This window comes from Oculina patagonica, chromosome 3 (genome assembly GCF_052425735.1).
Source record: "Oculina patagonica isolate OP01 chromosome 3, crgOcupat, whole genome shotgun sequence".
Lineage (NCBI taxonomy): Eukaryota > Metazoa > Cnidaria > Anthozoa > Scleractinia > Oculinidae > Oculina > Oculina patagonica.
Window position 1 is genome coordinate 29,937,109 of NC_135760.1, and position 6,134 is coordinate 29,943,242.

Below are 6,134 nucleotides of genomic sequence, written 5' to 3' on the forward strand. Positions count from 1 at the left end.
TTTAGTGATTGATTGACTGATTGTTTGAATGATAAATCGATTGATCGGATTACACCTGCCTACTATATGGTTTTACATTCTTTAAAGACTTAAGGGACTATGTCACGGGAATTTCGCTGATTTTTGGTCTAAACTGTTCTGATATAAGTGGCAGGCAACTTTACCCATGAAAACCATTATCTTTGAACATTAACTGAAGGTATAACCTTTATTTGGGGATAGAATTGAATTCAAAATTCCGCTATCGATATTTTTGAAGACGTGAGGAAACAATTTGAATGGTTAAGCGTTAATTTTTCGAACTGCAATCCACTTTCATCCGAGCCATCCGCAGCCATAGACGCTTGTTAACAGTTTCATTGCTCTAATCTAGCAATTTTTAACAAAAATGGACCATTATTTTTATGTTTCCTACGACACAAATATAAATTTTGGCTGTTCAAAAAGCTGTTAAAATCCGTGACATAGTCCCTTTAAAACTTCTTCTTGCGCGTAATTCTTTTGTAAGTTGAACCAGTATTTCTGAATAATATTCACTTTTTTCTGCTTCAGGAATGTTATTTTAACAAGTTACGCAGCAATACGGCGCTTAGAGTCTCCTACCAGGGAAACGCTCAAGTCATAACTAATGGTGCTTGCAACAGATGGTATTTCAAGTTTGACGGCAATGAATGCAGTGGTCCTACGACAATTGATTCAGTCATTTACAATCGCTGGGATGGTGGGTTTTCTGATATTAACCGTAATCATTTCTTTGAAGGTTACTGCGAGAACCTTGCACGGGGCACGGTTAGAGTTGAACTCTGGGTAGGCAAGTGCTCTGGTCAACCACTGGGTAACGCTTACACAGGGTGGAATTCAGTGTCCCGGATAATGATTGAAGAAGTACCGCCATCCCAGTAGTGCTGTTTATAATCAGAACTGAGATAACAATGAGTTCAAGTAGTAAATGTTTTAAAACTGAGTGATAATATCACAGTCAATTTTTGCAAGAATATTCCTGATATATTCTTTTCATAACATGACATTTGCATGCAGGTTTCCGTTAAGCTTGTTTCTCTTGATGTTTTGTGATGGTATTATTCATATTCTTAAGATTTACATCTTTCTATAATTTAAAGTTAATGATCGAGTACTATGAAAGAAAAATGTAATATCAGACTGAAGCTGTGGGTACAATAAAACCTACTTAATGTTTACCTTTGTTTTGTAGTCCCAGTCCCTTTGCTTATCAAAGTAAAAGGTAAAGCCGCATTCGAGCCGAACTGGCCTCCTCTTTCGGAGCTTATCTCAGTTTCTGTAGCACAAAGCAACTAGGAGTATTGTTACCCCCACCCCCTCAATACTAGGAGTATTGTTACCCCACCCCCACCCCCATATTTTCCATTTACACGGAGGAACCATCAGTGTATAGTGTCATGCCCAACCTAGTTGTGTTTCCTGGCGTATTTAAAGGAGCTATGTCACGGCATTTTAAGTCATTTTTCTGATAACGCTCAAATTGAAAAATACCTCAAAATAATAGATAATCGACAACAGAGAAATAAAACCCAAAAATAAACAAGTGTTGTTTCAACTGACGAAGATTAACACAGATTACGAATGAAAAACTTGAAAAAAAATGTAATTTTTCCAAGATGCATTGTCCGTGACGTAGCTCCTTTAAAGTATCAGTACCTTTGGTACCGATAAAAATGGAACAATTAACTTATGATATCAATATCATGTGATCCAACGTGGTCTGTATTTTGCAAACAATGTCAGCAATGCATTTTATAAAACAAATGAATACCAAGAAACCTATATAAGAAGAATGAATTGATTCCGCCTTGAGATTGGTAAGATACGTACAGTTAAATAGTCGATAGCAGAAAATTCCGTGGACGAATCGTTTAGCGTGACCCTTTTAACATAAGGGAAAAAGATAAATCACCATGCTTTTTCACGGGAAAAAAAATAACTTGATCTCTCTGACAAGCCTACAGTGATTGACAAGAATTTTAAGACACTTTGGCAACGAAGTTTTAATTCATCGCAGTTCGCCAAGTCGCCAGCGAACAGATCAAGCAGATCAAGCGGGTGAAGTTTAGATTTCATCAAAACAAAACACGATGTGCTGTTACCGGTGTTTGTCGAGCATCCTGAATCAAACTCAAACTCTTCTGATGTGGTCTCTTTTAGCAGAGAAGTTGTGGTACCGTAATGATTCGATTTAGCGCCTCGGGTGCTTATTTACTTTTGGCACCTCAAGGGAGGGTTAATTCCCGCTACGCGGTAAAGAGGTGTGTGTATTTTGAGAATCAAACAGCTCTGGGGGTCATTTTCCCTCCCTCGAGGCTTTAGTCACTTGTGAATGTTCAATAAACTAAACTGATATCTGCTTTCTTTTCTATACGCGCAAGTATACGGTGGAGTGCAAACAAAGTCAACAATTATATGAAGCTTACACACTTAATTAACACGTAAATAAGAATTTTTTTCAGCTTACCTGAACAGCAGCATAAAGCAGTTAATACATGTTGTTCCTTCCAAACAGTGCAGACAGCTCAATCGATGTATGAATACACGCTCAGTCGAGTTCCCTGCCAGGTTGATTCGACATCAAGGAACAATTTCTACTTCTAAGCGATCACCAGATTACAGAAGACGTTTTTTCTAGAAACTGACTGGCACAACGAAAAGATATCTGTACTTCGAAAATTCAGATTTTAACGCTTCAAGATGTTTAACGAACTCTTCGTCTTCACACCTTTCAAATAAACGGCGGGAGTCGGTGAATCAAAAGATTCAGCTTGAAGCAATTTGTTACTTCATGTACGAGTTAAGTCTTTTTAGACGCAAACCGCTGGTATTTTAGTATTGCGAGCCAAAATAAGTTTCTGCTTTCCCGTCGAGTTTCCGCCACTATATATATGCTTTAGACGATTTATGCCATTTATGGGGACCAACATTTCGTGGCTTGGAAAAATAGATCTTTTCACGGTTTCTGACGCCATCTTGGTTGGGGGGCAAACACGACAAAATTCACACTGCTTACGCATTGTGTAAAGAATCGTAAAGGGGCGTAAACAAGCGCGTAAAGAATCGTATAGGTACGTAAAGAAGCGGGTAAAGAATCGTAAAGGTGTGTAAAGAAAGGCGTAAAGAATCGTAAAGGTGCGTAAAGAATCATAAAGGTGCGTAAACAAGCGCGTAAAGAATCGTAAAGGTGCGAAAAGAAGCGCGTAAAGAATCGATAAGTGCGTAAACAAGCGCGTAAAGAATCGTAAAGGTGCGTAAAGAAGCGCGCAAAGAATCGTAAAAGTGCGTAAACAAGCGCGTAAAGAATCGTAAAGGTGCGTAAAGAAGCGAGTAAAGGTGCGTAAACAGCAACTAGACAGCAACTGCAGTTGCTGTCTAGTCAGCAACCAATAGAAAAGTGCAACAACAGTTTTAGCATATCCCACGTCGTCAAATGGGTTTTAAAATAACCGTCCTTATTTTAGTCGGTTCAGACTGTGTGTTTCCAAGAGAAAGTCAGGTAGGGTAAGATTAAGACTAAGCACTTTTTCAAATTTGTTCATGTTCTTTCTACGTATAACACTGCAACTTAATCTGCGACCGTCCGGTTATGTTCTGCAGGTCAGACGATCATTTGCTTCATCTGAGGTAAACATTGATAAAAATCATTCAGCAAATACCCAAGGTAGGTAAGATCTCAGTAGTCCCGACAAAAACTACATAGATCGACGTGGTAAATGGTCCTTCAAACACTACATAGAACGACGTGGTAAATGGTCCTTCTAAAAAAGCGTATCGTAGAGTTTTGGCCAAATTTCAGGAGTATCGTCATTTCGAATTTTCCCCAACGCATTTTCGGAGCGTCGGGCTCGCAGAAAAGATATCAGTCTCGCCGGCTCAGAAAGTCTTGAACTTACAACTTACATACAACAATGTTGTTATGAAAAGATTATAAAAATATACTCTTGTTTTGTAATGTGCAGGGAATGGAAGGCGCGGTCAAATTGCGAGTGGCGGTCAAATTGCGAGTGAGCACATCTTGGAAACAATTCTCACCTCACTAATGTATCCTATGTATACAACAACTGCATATTGGACTTCGAGAAAACAAGGGGCTGTAAAACTCATCGAATTTCGTACGCTAGATACAGGAGCATGACGCTAAAAAATAATAATAACCACTAGTGTATCAACAACTATTTGGAACATTCTCTTTTGAAATACGCGCACAGAAGCACGCTTAAACACTTATCACGAAAGCACCGGTGAACAAAAGACGAGTGCGCGCAGTTGCATTAATAAAGGCACGCTGTATAAAGCGTAACAAGTTCAGCTGAAATCGCGGTTGAAGTGATCATTATGAGCAAAAATAGGTTCTGTTAGCTCTTTTTGTTTAACGTTGTTCATGCAAATGCCCTTCATAGTTTTTGGACCAGCGCGCTTAATTTCCACCGGCCAAACTAACTTTTTAGATATGACAAACCATTAGCATAACTCGTTCTTTGGAACGTTTTATTTGTATAGATATATGTATACTAGAAGAGTTATGATCTTCTGAAGTCAGTTAAAATTTCGAGTCAAAATTCAATCGCGATAGCTGTATTTTTCAAACGGCTAAAAATTGGAAAAAAAAAACCTACGTCATCGACGTCGAATAGATAAACTCATGAACATTCACCGCACCCTACATGTATATAATTACTGCAATTTGTTACTGTTAAAGTTTCTGTTATTGTTAGTTATTTTAATATTTATTAAAGTTTTGTTTTGAACATTTCGTTGTTTCTCAAAAGATTAAATAAGCTCCCTGTCTCGAATAAGCGCCCTCCCTTGAGGTTATATTTCGATCCAACTAACGAGTACGGGTTTATATAAACCCCAACCAAAATGCTACCCACAGAATGTCTAACATGTGTATGTACGAGTTGCACTAGCGACTTAAAATACAAAAAACAAACTACCGGCAATTTTGCAACTGATGAGATCCATTTGGAGGATCGAAACCATGGTCTTGCCTGAGAAAAAAATTAATAGTGGCAATATACAACGCGTAAAACAGTCAATTGACTTTAATAATAGGCGTTAAATCTGTACATTCAATTTGTGTGGTACCAAATCGTCACACAACGACCAAAGGAGGATTACAAGCATCTATTTAACTAAAAGCTCGTTTTAACTGATGCAAGAAACAAATACTTCGCTTCAGGCGAACAGCTAAACACATTTTGGAGCTATATGCAAGCTACCGTAGTAGCCTCTGGACTTGGACAAACATAACATCCGTTATTTCAAGCGACACATAAGCTTACAACGGCTTTCACACAGTAATCAAAGAGCCGGGACCGGCTTTACACGCAATAAATGCAAGAAAGCTATGTTCTATACGGAATATTTTTATATCCACTTCTTCCAGAGAGCACAATAGAGAACCAAAAACATGTCTTGAGACATAAACGGGCTAAACAAACTAACATAAATATCGCAAATTTACGAAGGTGTTTTTAAGCTCCACAGGGTGTAAACCCGACAGGAAATCAAATATTACCTCTGTAAATTTGCTAGAGTCTTACATAGTCAAAAGCTCTCTTCTGCTTCTGTAAGCCTCCTCACATTATAACATATATACTCGTTAGAGCAAAAATACAAAAGGTTTTCAAACGTTTCATAAGGGTAGAAGTTGTGCGGCCTGTCAACCCTTGCTACTTCCTACCCAAAAGTAAATAAATCGAATCATTACGGTATTTACTTCGAGATGATATTTAGCTCGACAGCATGACCACAGGACAAATAACAAACAGTGTAAAAATGAAACGAAGGCAAGCTTTCTTCTCTCTGAACTGGCGTGTTGAAAGCGCTCTATTTTGCGTAAATTCCATCCGCCATTTTTGGCTCCTCTGGGGTATTTCAAACTTTCCTGGATTTCACCAAAAATTCAACTCGCTGGAACTTTTTAACAATATTTTTGAAAATAGTTCACCAAATGGGTCTTTTGGATGAAATAAAAGAAAATCCTGTCGCGGGATTCTCGATAATTAGAGACAGTGACTCTTAAGAGCACGATATTGTTTTTATTCACTCGTAAATAAAACCGATATCAAGCTCTTACATGTAGTAATCTATATATATCAGCTCTC